Below are 14232 nucleotides of genomic sequence, written 5' to 3' on the forward strand. Positions count from 1 at the left end.
CGACCCAACGACTAAGACCTGACACTTGTTACCTTTAGATTTCCACTTTTCAATGCAAGAACCCGTTTCCTGTGTCTTATTTTGCACAAGTTTTGCCGCAAATCCATTTTGTATCTTTGGCAAACAGTCTTGTGGGTAACAGATTTCAGTCACAGCACATGTATACGTCCCGCAATAATGATCACATTGCGCCAATCATCACACATCCTCAGAAAAAAAGCTGGCAGGAATACTTGGCCCCCCAAAACGTCAAGATAAATAAGACTCCCCCCATTATATATGCAGCCTTTTGGTGCTAAACAATTTTTGTGCACACAAACCAAAGACCAATGAAGGCAGTAAGTACCGCAAAGAACATTCAGCGGAACGATGGTCAGGATTGAACGCACATCATGACGGGCGCAATGGCTTGGTGGTAAGACGCCGGCCTCCAAAGCGGAAGGTCGTGGGTTCGAATCCCGGTGGGTTAAGGTGGCGATTTGTCCGATCTCCCAGGTCAACTTATGTGCAGACCTGCTAGTACCTTATCCCCCTTCGTGTGTACATGCAAGCACAAGACCAAGTGCGCACGGAAAAGATCCTGTAATCCATGTCACAGTTCCGTGGGTTATAGAAACACGAAAATACCCAGCACGCTCCCTCCAAAAGCGGCGTATGGCTGCCTAAATGGCGGGATAAAAAGATCATACACGTAAAAATCCACTCGTGCAAAAACACGAGTGTACGTTTGAGTTTCAGCCCACGAACGCAGAAGAAGAAGAACGCACATCAAGATTTTCCGAACCAAAGCCAGAACAAACAAGCAAACGATTTTCAAAATTGATTGTTTGTTCGTTTTTAACGTCTCCACGTGAACCTTATAAGACAAACGAACGACAACACAACCAAAAGAATGAACAACAACACGGACAAATAACAAACGAATATAGAGTGAATCCACATTCTATGACTCCTTTTCTAGGGCCTTCCTCGTGAAGTAAAGACTTTGGATTAGCCATAATCAAGACATAGACAGATACTCGCTCCACAAAGACTGGTAAACAACACATTCCCTTGTACAGCCTTCTGGCACACAAAATCCTGGCCGTGCGCATAAACAACCCAAGGCTAATATAGCATTTATATCACCCGACAAAACGGATCAAACTATCGGATGAACCCGGCCTCTCAAGCACAACGCACTTGACTCTGTGAGTCAGAATCCATACCACAGGGGCTTGAATCAAAGTTTGCGTCAAAAGTTGTATCTGTTTTTAATTGTGGAAGCGTTGCTTTGCCAGGAATATACTTAGATGTCGGTTATTGTATGGATTAGAGGCTTGTACGATCTGGCGTCTTTTAAAGCAACAATCAGAGATGAGAAAATCAGGTTTTAATAGACGTGGAGTCTTGAAATGGAGTTAATTTTACAGTGTAATGTTACCAAAATAAATCGGAGAGGGTTTCTATCTGTTTTAAGTGTGGATGTGCATTTTGCTGCCACTATGCTCAGACTAAAGCTGCTACAAGGATCAATTGAGCTTGTCTCCTTTACAACCGTATTATAACCAAAAGACAACAAACTTTTTGGTTTAAACAATGTTTATTCATATTTTACATGTTCAGGAAATGTACATCGACATAAGGTGAAGACAACAACAAGCCTACGGCTTATGGCGGATATGGTGATGTCTTCAACAACAACCTTTTTGAACTCTACCTTTCACAGAAACATTGATACAAGGTCCTATGATCCATAAAACAGCCAGACTCTCAGTATAGCACCAGCGAAAACACACATCCACACTCAGAGCAGGCTGGGCCCTTCAAAGAAACGTCTGTGTCGGTCTCTGTGGAAACCAGGAAATAGCTCTCTGGCTCTCTGGCTGGGAAACAGTGGGGGCTGGCTGCTGGTCTGGCTAAAACCTATTGTAGCTATAATATGTACATGATCATGATGTTGTATGGAGTATTAGCGCTGTGTGCTTGGTTTGTGGAGTTCATTATAAACTACGGGACGCTGTGAAAATAGCGCAGCATATTTGCTAACTGTGCAAAAAAAGCAAAATGACTTGATTAATAAATGCTTACTCGTTGTCAACGTTTTACCGCTCTCTTTCCGTACGTTAGAGGTAGGATCTAGGAGGCTAATAATTTAATAGAGTGAGTCATTTTCACATTTAATATACCTAAGTGTGCCTCAAAACAGTAACAAAACATTTACCAACTCAATAAACACACACAAAAGAATGAAGAGGGGGGGGGGGGGGTAGGGGGCAATTGTCCAGCTTGATCCACGCTGGGCTAGGGATGACTGGACGGACAGTAGCCAAGAACCAAACGTACCAATTGTCCAATGTTATAGCAAATTGTTTCTTTTATTTATTATCAATTTCTTTTATTCCGGTTCTATTTCATTCTTCTGTCTCACCCGGGTAGATCCTTTGTAATGTCGAACAGAAACAGCATAATTACCAATGAAGCAAAAACTAAAATGAAGAAGAACACACATTATTCCTTCTATTTAAGTTTGTTTGTTTGTTTGCTTGCTTAACGCCCAGCCGACCACGAAGGGCCATATCAGGGCGGTGCTGCTTTGACATGTAACGTGCGCCACACACAAGACAGAAGTCGCAGCACAGGCTTCATGTCTCACCCAGTCACATTATTCTGACACCGGACCAACCAGTCCTAGCACTAACCCCATAATGCCAGACGCCAGGCGGAGCAGCCACTATAGATTGCCAATTTTAAAGTCTTAGGTATGACCCGGCCGGGGTTCGAACCCACGACCTCCCGATCACGGGGCGGACGCCTTACCACAAGGCCAACCGTGCCGGTTTCTGTTTTAAGTGCTTACAATGTAAACCTGTAATGTCTTTGAACAAAAAATTGTAATAAATAAATAGACAAATCAAAACCCACGTTTACTTCAAGAGACAACTTCCTTGTAATGTCATATAGTAAAACGTAACCCTGAACTTTGCATTTCAAAAATGGGCCCTTCGTAAAATTCTCCTGCGAGAAGCAGCTCTACAACCAATGTGATGATAATGATAGCTCTCCTAATCAATGTGGGTTCCGTGCGAAGATCCAAAATAACGCACGTGTGCAAACAATGAAGAGGACTCCGCATTACTACATGACTTTATTGATTACAGCCAAGACTTTTGCTCGTAGTATGGATCAACACTACTACTATAGTGCTACAAGTTGCGGGCAGAACGACAGTTACTCGTTGCGAAACCGAGACAAAGATGACGTCATTTTGCTAGTCTCAGACTGCCGGTGTACTCCCGTTCTTCCCCCTACGAAACGAACTTGTTACACCTGGAACACCAGAACTGACATTTGACCATCAGAATCAAAACACCAAGAAAGGTAATTTGTTGGACCGTTTGTTATTGACAAAGCAATACGTTACAATCACAAATATAATGTTTTTTGATTCTGAATTTTGGAACGTTGACATTTTACCAGGTTGAATCTGTTGGTATCATAGAAATCGACCGGGTATATCTGCAATGGACTGGCTCTCTTAGTAATACCGGAAGAAATAGGAAATGGAAGACGGCGATACCCGGTAGATTTTCACCGAGCATCTCATTAACCAATCAAAATACCGAGTACAAAGTTAGTTTCGGCGCACGTGGGTATATTTTCTATCCAGTATTTTGATCAGCCAATGAGGTTTTTAAAAAATTTAAAAACTACCGGGTATCTCAGGCTACTGGTTTTGTTAACATACCCAATCCTGTGCAGCGTTACCCGGTAGATTGAGGAAAGATACCGATGGACTCTACCGGGTATTAAGTCAGTTTTGGTGTTCCATATATATATACACCGATTTACGTCATCCTTTTTTTGTGTGTGTGTTGCGTATTCGGTCGGTCTCCCCCTAAACGCTTCACCAACATGCCAGCTGAGGGCAGTACCCGGTTTTTTTGTGATGCTTCTCTGGGATTTTTGCTTGGGATCGTGACAAAACAATTAGACACTCAGGGCCTTTTTTTTTTAATGTAAGATACTTTACCGTCTTCCAGCAGTCTCCCTCTCTGTCTGTCCATGTCTGTGTCTCTCTCTCGCACTCTGTCTGTCTGTCTCTGTCTGTCTGTCTCTGTCTGTCTGTCTCTGTCTGTCTGTCTCTGTCTCTGTCTCTCCCTCTCTCTCTCTCTCTCTCTCTCTCTCTCTCTCTCTCTCTCTCTCCCCTTTCTCTGTCTAGCAATTGGATGAACTTTCCCCACAAAAAGATTAATCACGGCTGCACGTGCTGGACTAGTGATTGCGATTCAAATGCAAGAGTCAGAAGATAATTGAAAAGATCAAGAACATTCTTTTCGTGGGTCTTGTCATGCACAAATTCGTGTCAAACCTGAACTTGTAACTCCCCCCCCTCCCTCCCCCAAAAAAACATCCGCGATCTTCTCCCATGCTGTCTCATTAGACACAAATAAGACAAAATTCTTTTTCTTTCTCTTTTTTTTCGATTGTCAGCGACACAGGAATTTGTTCACCAGACAGCCTATCCTCATCTTCAGAAATTAAGGGGAAAAACTTGACATTCACTTTAACATAAACTGACAGGAGCTATGACAAAACCTGACAATGTGTGAATAATCCCTAATATATATATATGTATAGGTTACAACACGAGTGGTTTTTTATATGGCTTGTATTTCAGTCAAGACCCAGCGGATGAATATCATAGGGATCCACGAGCGCTTAGAACTGTACCCACGGAATACGCGCGATATAAGCCTCATATTGATTGATATTCCCGCTGGGTCTTGACTGAAATACAAGCCATATAAAAAAAATCACGAGTGTTGTAACATGTATATCCCATGCGCACACCAAAGACAACGTGGAACACAACAAAGCACTGTAGTTGTCTGTGGTGTGTAAAATAGGTGAGCCAGCGAGGTGTGTTCCTTTTCACAACCCCATGCTAAAGCCACGTCGCTGAAGAAATGAAGTGCAAACAAGTGCATCCGTAAATTTGTGTTAAATCTACATTCAAACCACTGTTCGATTTGCTTTCGAATGCATTTCAGTTTCAATATAGTAAAGAAAGCACACACAATGAAAGTTTTCATTGAATCAAAGACAGTTTCGATTTAGGTTCGGAGTCGGTCCAAGGTCACAGTTCCAGGCTACGGTCGGCAAAACCGGTTTGGCTGACTCGGATCCCAATTCTAGTTTAATTTTTGTGTTGGAGTGTAGAATTATTAAAAGAAACTAACATTTTACTGAATACATTTGTTTAGATTTAACCAGTCATTTCATGTATGTGAAATATCTCTCTGAGTTAATTTGTCCGATCGTGCTTGCGTTGATCAACCCATACTGGTAGTGTCAATTCTGTCTAAAACGGCATCATGGCCGCTCCTTGAAACTGCGTGTTGAATGCCGTTTGGACTGATTTTACTCCATCAGGATGAAATACACGTTTGCTGAGCTCTTGGATACCTTCATATAACCATGAACTTACTGCAGTGTAAAGCAAAACAGTTGGACATGCTCGAAAAATGGATAAAACAGCCTGTGCTGGATGACGAAGCGAACGGGCCAGCGAAAAAGGTTTTTGTTTGTTTGTTTAATGCCCAGCCGACCACGAAGGGCCATATCAGGGCGGTGCTGCTTTGACATATAACGTGCGCCACACACAAGACAGAAGTCGCAGCACAGGCTTCATGTCTCACCCAGTCACATTATTCTGACACCGGACCAACCAGTCCTAGCACTAACCCCATAATGCCAGACGCCAGGCGGAGCAGCCACTAGATTGCCAATTTTAAAGTCTTAGGTATGACCCGGCCGGGGTTCGACCCCACGACCTCCCGATCATGGGGCGGACGCCTTACCACTAGGCCAACCGTGCCGGTAGCGAAAAAGGTAAACGCAGTGAATCTTTGCTTGTTGAACACACAGAGAGACACGAACACACACAGACACCCACCCGTACGCAAACACACACACACACATGCGCGTGTGTGCGAGTGAATTGCTTAGGTTGGATGTCAAATTAAAAAGGTTTGAAACAACTCATTTGATTTTGATGGTAGTCTCAGTATTCTGGCTGCAGATCTAAAGTCTAATCAAGCTTCAAGGTAATCGGTCAGTGATAATAGGGTTCTTCCCCTTTGCCTTTGGGTAACACCGACAATGCCCGTGCCATTGAACACTCAGAAATAGCTTGCACACACACACACACACACACACACCTTTTGGGGGGGTTGGGGAATCTTCGTTGAATTATATTACTCTGTGTGCTGGTGACTGTAGCTGTGGATCGAGCTTGCTTGTGTGGGAAAGATATTGATGTTGATGCTGTAGTTGGATATTGGGCCTTTTAAAGAAAAAAGGAATGGAAGTGCTTGCTGCAGACTTCTTGAGTTCTGCACTGAGGCTGTTGCTATTGATGGGTGAATCATGACTGAATGTTTGCACCATGTTGTTTGTTTACATGGTACAATCATTGTTTAATTGAGTGTCGCTAAGGTTGCAATGTAGATTTAGAATCAGTGCTGTTGACATTTGTGTGAGTGCGTTTTAGCTGCAGACGCTGCTCGCTACACAAGAAAAGCTAATTTACCTTGTAATTGTTATGCTTTTGTCTGTCGATCACCGTGCTTCTGTTCAAACTGAACTTTGTGTTTCGTAAGGTTAGATGAAACTGTGCTTGGAGAACTCGACCCGCTGTGCAGTTAAGAGTTGTTTCCACTTCATTTTCAGTCTTGCATAGTGTTTCATTGATTCACCTTGTGTCAGCGCAACGTGCCATTTTATTTTATATATTTTTATTTTTTTTTAGATCAGTGTTCATTTTTAGAGCAGTGGTGCAGTGTTCGTGGAAGGGAGGTTCGTTTGCTGTCACTATTACTATCAGTTGATTCTTCGCTTTTGTTCTTTTTTGACTCGACGTGCACCCAAAGTGTAAAGATAAATGCTTTGTTTATTGAATCGCACACCTCAGATACGTATCATGGTTTTGTCTTCTGTAAATGTTGTGTTTTCTTTTGTTTAGCCATGTGAGCAATGCTCTTCAATCCACAGAAACATGTTCGGTGCAGGGTCAAGGGTCGGCAGAACTACAGTTCCTCGGCCAAACCGGAATCGGTACTATGATGTGTTTTTTTGAGCCCATTGTGTATTTTATTGAAGCCGAAAAATACAACAATATATATACCCATGGTGGTATTACAGAGACAAAGAAGCAGCTCATATATATATAGAACAAAATCAAGGAAAAGAAAAGCCAAACAAAGAATTTCAAGTGGCAGCCCAAATTTTCGACCTGTTGCCAGGCCTTCCTCAGGGGCGTGTAATTCTGCGAGACGCCAATTCATGCATCAATTACTAAGCAACACAATACCATGGTTAATTCAGTTACGACTCACAAAGCAAATATTTCAAAGATAAAATTTACATTCAAGCTAAGATCTACTTTCGTTTTGATTGTAATCAAAACAAATGTACACGTGCGAATTCCAAAGTTATTACGTCAAAGGTATACCTATCTTAATAGGAAACGACCAAGGATTTATCACACAGTTGAACAAACTACGCAATGAAACCGGGACAACAATACAGAGATTACCCAGCAAAATGATGACTGTGTTCTTGTGAGAATATCCTCATGGTCGAACAACAAGCAACAAAAGCTGACAGAAAACTGTCAAGGTCGTTGGTGGATGAGCTCACTATGACGTAAGTTCATTCACTCAATCAAAACCAGGGCGTGAGAAAGTGACGGTCCCGCCTCTTGTTTGTAAACACGCCTGGGACACACTGACGCTGTATTCAGGATTCGCCATGATGAGACATTTCCTGCATTTCCGGTTGTACCGGAAATGACGACTAGACAGTTCGTCCTTTGATGACGACGAAGTAGATGTTGACACCTTTTCCATTTTTCCTTGAATTGACAATATTACATCTTCGGTTTGGCACAGTTACTTGGTTTCGCGAACAATTTATATATATATATATATATATATATATATGAGCAGCATATTAGCCACAACATGTTTGCCTAATTAGAATTAAAGTACAAGAGAAGGAGAAAGGTGGTACAGAATACTTTGTTCACGGATCTCGTTTGTCTCAAAGAGCTGCTCTCTTTTTGTCAAATTAATTAGAATTCGGCGTTTAAGTATGAACATTTGTAAAGCTACTGAAAGGTTAGAGCGATTAGCTGCAAGCCATGGGTGCTGAAGTCAGCAAAAATGACCAAGTAAGGGTTCAAGTCAATGAGATTATCGTACACGGAAGTCTAATTGGCCAAATTCGATAGGTGAAGTGGACAAGATGTGAACGCGGTATTGTTTATGGAGAGAGAGAGAGGGAGAGAGAGAGGGAGAGAGAGAGAGAGAGAGAGAGAGAGAGAGAGAGTGTGTGTGTGTGTGTGTGTGTGTGTGTCTGTGTGTCTGTATGTGTGTGTGTCAGTGTGTGCGTGTGGTTGTAAGTGAGTGTGTGTTTGCAGTTCTGTTCGCACTCTGTTTGGTTGTTGTGTTTGAATGTACTATATATTGAATGAACTCAAACCAAGATATATTCCTGTGTAATGCACGGGGTTGAAATAAAATCGCATATAATTTTTTCATCAAAAAAATAGATGTTTTATCACAAAAAATAATTGATTCATCACAAAATATTTATTCAAAAAAACAAATTATTAATCACAAAATGTAATACTTTTCTCCACAAAAAATGATGTTTCATCACAAAAAATACTATATTCCGCGTGCTGCCTTTTGTTGTGAATGCTCATGTTCGCCAGTCTCATATACATCCACACACGCATCTTCAGCTTTATAGAGAAGAAACACTTCGGCAGGGCAGCTAGATCCGTGTTTACATCGATAGTAAACCTTCTTCCCGTCATAGGTTTTTGTAGCGACGGTGATGTACCAGGAATCCTTGGGAACATGATCGAGGGCTTCTGCAGAATCTTGAAACGTGTTTGTCCTCGCCCAATCTTTTCCCTCTCCTCGTCTTCTTTTCGGTGGAGGCTCTTCATTTTCATCTTCTTCAGACGAGTCCGTCAAACCGAAAGTAATTGGAGCAATAGGTGTAAATTCCTCTCCCATCTTGGTTTTGCTTTTCTTGCCAAAGTTAATGCAGCAACTAACAGGCAAAAGCAAAATCAATATACAAGAAGCGATAGAAAACTGATCAGTATCACGAAGTAGTGAGTCCAGTTCAGTCCAGTGAGTGAGTAGTGAGTCCAGTTCAGTCTCATACAAAGAAAGAAAACAAGCTCAGGGAAGAATATCACTCACATTGGAACGACAAGCACTCAATCATACATTTTTGTGAATGTTTTATTTTATTTGTTGATTTGAGTATCTTTTCTGTTGATTAAACAGTATTTCTTTTGACGAACTAAATTTATTTTAGAAGATACAGTTATTTTATTGATAATTGATTTTTTCTTTTGATTTAACATCTTTTTTTTTCGACAGTTCAAATTTCTTGTGATAATGTAAATATTTTGTGATAAAACCTTTATTTTTTGTGAAAATAGCATTATTTTTTGTGATAAAAGCATAATTTCTTTTGACGTATTAAATGGGTGCCAAATAAAATCTTATGTCTTATGTCTTATGTCTTATGCTGCTAACGGAGAAAGTCATAAGGCCAAAAAAAAAATAGGTCTGTTTACGGTAACCCGACCGACCCTAGTTTTTAGGCCCGACCCTAATCTTTTTTTTTGGATCGTCTGAAAAAAAGAAAAAAAATACCGCATCCAAAATAGAGCTGTTTGCGCTCAAACAGCAGACGACAGAAGGGAGGTAAGCTCAAAGTACTGTTTATAGTTATGTTGGGCAAAAACAGGGATTGATGAGAAGAAATGAACTGTGAAACATAGAGAGGGGAGAAAAAAAAAAAAAAAAAGGGAGAAAAAAAAAATGGAGAAAAAAAGCCGACCTACCGACCCTATTTTTTCACCCTATGTTACCGTAAACAGACCTATTTTTTTTTTGGCCAAACCAATACGGACATTTACCAACTGCGAAGTGAAGTGAGTCGTTTTGTGCGGTCTAGCGAGATTCTTCGGAATAAATCTTGGGAAGGAGAAGACACATATATATATAGCAATTTTGTAAAAGGATAAGACAAGAATAGATGCGAAAGCAAAACGTTAAACAGCCAAATTCGACTCAAAGAGAGGGTCGCCCAAAAGAACAAAACGTTCATTCTCGATGAGAATGTTTGGTAAGACGTTCTAGCCACAGAAAAGGGAAACTGTTTCCTGACTTGACAGAAGATAAGAAACATTTCTGGAAAGCTTGACACAGCCCTGTCTCGGTGTTTGCCTGGGAACTTTAAGGTTTCAACGATATCCTTTCTCTTCGTCTCTTCATCCACTGAGAGAAAGCGACCTAAATGTCCTAGCAATGGAACAATATAAGTAACGAAGAAGAAGAAAAACAAGTCGCGTGAAGCGATATAAAAACATTTAGTCAAGCAGTCGGCATTGACGTAACAGATAAACACAATAAACAGTCATCGCCGAGACTATATTTAAGATAGTCTCGACTAACCACACCCCAAAATAGGTCCCACACCCCAAGGTCACGCTCGTCTCCGGGTAGCGTGGAAACGCAGTACTTAATTAACCTATTTTCTGTCATTCTGAGCACATTTGTAGAGTACACATGACATATGTCTATATTTTTGAATTCAGGAGAAATTGAGGAATACGATGCAATCAGTTTTAAATCTGTTAGAGAAATTCGATTTTAATGACAACTTTAATGAACAAACTAATTAACTAGTTTTTAAGCCTTCAAGCTGAAATGCAATACCATAGTCCGGGCTTCGTCGAAGATTACTTCACGAAAATTTCAACCAATTTGGTTGAAAAATGAGGGCGTGACAGTGCTGCCTCAACTTTCACAAAAGCCGGATATGACGTCATCAAGGCCTTTAATCGAAAAAAAAAGACTGGGGATATTATACCCACAAACTCTTATTTGAAATTTCATGAAGATTGGTCCAGTGGTTTTCTCTGAATCGCTCTACACACACACACACACACACACACACACACACACACACACACACACACACACACACACACACACACACATATACACACACACATACACACACACATACATACACACATACACATATACACCCCCGATTTCCCCCGTCTATGTTAAAACATTTAGTCAAAACTTGACTAAATGTCAACAAGTCGCGTAAGGCGAAAATACAATATTTAGTCAAGTAGCTGTCGAACTCACAGAATGAAACGCAATGCCATTTTACTCGTAGCATCGTCAGGCCACCGCTCATGGCAAAGGCAGTGAAATTGACAAGAAGAGCGGGGTAGTAGTTGCGCTAAGAAGGATAGCACGCTTTTCTGTACCTCTCTTTGTTTTAACTTTCTGAGCGTGTTTTTAATCCAAACATATCATATCTATATGTTTTTGGAATCAGGAACCGACAAGGAATAAGATGAAAGTGTTTTTAAATTGATTTGGACAATTTAATTTTGATAATAATTTTTATATATTTAATTTTCAGAGCTTGTTTTTAATCCAAATATAACATATTTATATGTTTTTGGAATCAGCAAATGATGGAGAATAAGATAAACGTAAATTTGGATCGTTTTATAATTTTTTATTTTTTTTTTACAATTTTCCGATTTTTAATGACCAAAGTCATTAATTAATTTTTAAGCCACCAAGCTGAAATGCAATACCGAACCCCGGGCTTCGTCGAAGATTACTTGACCAAATTTTCAACCAATTTGGTTGAAAAATGAGGGCGTGACAGTGCCGCCTCAACTTTCACGAAAAGCCGGATATGACGTCATCAAAGACATTTATCAAAACAATGAAAAAAACGTTCGGGGATTTCATACCCAGGAACTCTCATGTCAAATTTCATAAAGATCGGTCCAGTAGTTTAGTCTGAATCGCTCTACACACACACACACACACACACACACGCACGCACGCACGCACATACACCACGACCCTCGTTTCGATTCCCCCTCGATGTTAAAATATTTAGTCAAAACTTGACTAAATATAACAAGTCGCGTAAGGCGAAAATACAACATTTAGTCAAGTAGCTGTCGAACTCACAGAATGAAACTGAACGCAATGCAACGCAGCAAGACCGTATACTCGTAGCATCGTCAGTCCACCGCGCACAGCAAAGGCAGTGAAATTGACAAGAAGAGCGGGGTAGTACTTGCGCTGAGAAGGATAGCACGCTTTTCTGTACCTCTCTTCGTTTTAACTTTCTGAGCGTGTTTTTAATCCAAACATATCATATCTATATGTTTTTGGAATCAGGAACCGACAAGGAATAAGATGAAGGTGTTTTTAAATTGATTTGGACAATTTAATTTTAATAATAATTTTAAAAATTTTAATTTTCAGAGCTTGTTTTTAATCCAAATATAACATATTTATATATTTTTGGAATCAGAAAATGATAAAAAATAAGATGTATGTAAATTTGGATCGTTTTATAAAAAAATTTTTTTTTTTACAATTTTCAGATTTTTAATGACCAAACTCACTCATTAGTTTTTAAGCCACCAAGCTGAAATGCAATACCAAAGTCCGGGCTTTGTCGAAGACTACTTGACCAAAATTTCAACCAATTTGGTTGAAAAATGAGAGCGTGACAGTGCCGCCTCAACTTTCACGAAAAGCCGGATATGACGTCATCAAAGACATTTATTGAAAAAATGAAAATAACGTATGGGGATTTCATACCCAGGAACTCTCATGTCAAATTTCATAAAGATCGGTCCAGTAGTTTAGTCTGAATCGCTCTACACACACACAGACACAGACACACACACACACACACACACATACACCACGACCCTCGTCTCGATTTCCCCCGTCTATGTTAAAACATTTAGTCAAAACTTGACTAAATGTAAAAAGGAAAAGAAAACAATGTTCATAGCAAACACAGTAATGAAGAAACTGACCAAGAGGACGAGGAATAACCGTACATCTCGTGTGTTCAGTCCTCACAACGTTCGTGCTCTCTCTCCTCCCCCTGCATACGGGGTACATGCAGCTGGGTACATCTACCCGAGCCCTCCCACTGCCGTCCCCTCCCTGCGGCCCATGCATTATTCAGGGTACAGAGGGTGGAAAGCCGGGTAGCTCATCCATAATTCAGGAGGCGGGGTGGCGGAGAAGCTGAAACGTGTCACGGCTTATAATTATCGAGTCGGGGGTCAAGAGGTAATTGGGCCGACAAGTGTTCTGTTTTGTCTGTCCGATTAATTGGAAGTGTTTTGATGCTTGTCCGATTACTGATATTGTTCTGTTTTGTTTGTTTTATTTCCCGAAAGTATTGCCGATCTTGATATTGATGTTTTTATCGAGGGTTGAGAAGTAATTGGGCCAACAAGTGTTCTGTTTTGTCTGTCCGATTAATGGAGGTGTTCAGATGCTTCTCCGATTACCACTATTTTTCAGCTACTTTTCCGATTACTGACAGTGTTGAACTGGTCATGTCCGATTACTGACAGTGTTGAACTGGTCATGTCCGATTACTGACAGTGTTGAACTGGTCATGTCCGATTACTGACAGTGTTGAACTGGTCATGTCCGATTACTGACAGTGTTGAACTGGTTAAGTCCGATTACTGACAGTGTTGAACTGGTCATGTCCGATTACTGACAGTGTTGAACTGGTCATGTCCGATTACTGACAGTGTTGAACTGGTCATGTCCGATTACTGACAGTGTTGAACTGGTCATGTCCGATCACTGACAGTGTTGAACTGGTCATGTCCGATTACTGACAGTGTTGAACTGGTCCTGTCCGATTACTGACAGTGTTGAACTGGTCATGTCCGATTACTGACAGTGTTGAACTGGTCATGTCCGATTACTGACAGTTGTCTGTTCTGTTTTATTCCTCGAAAGTGTTCAGCTCTGCTTGTCCGGTTGCTGTTTGCTGTCTTTATGCTTTCATCGATGGTCAAAACGTAATGGGGTCAACAAGTGTTCTGTTTTGAACTGCTTGTCCTTCTTCTTCTTCTTCTGCGTTCGTGGACTGAAACTCCCACGTACACTCGTGTTTTTTTGCACGAGTGGAATTTTACGTGTATGACCGTTTTTTACCCCGCCATTTAGGCAGCCATACGCCGAGGAAGCATGCTGGGTATTTTCGTGTTTCTATCCAGGTTTCCCAATTGCTTCGTTTCCGGCCGATTTATGTGGAGCACGTGATGCGCACAAAAAATATTGG

This window comes from Littorina saxatilis, unplaced genomic scaffold (assembly GCF_037325665.1).
Source record: "Littorina saxatilis isolate snail1 unplaced genomic scaffold, US_GU_Lsax_2.0 scaffold_425, whole genome shotgun sequence".
Taxonomy (NCBI): domain Eukaryota; kingdom Metazoa; phylum Mollusca; class Gastropoda; order Littorinimorpha; family Littorinidae; genus Littorina; species Littorina saxatilis.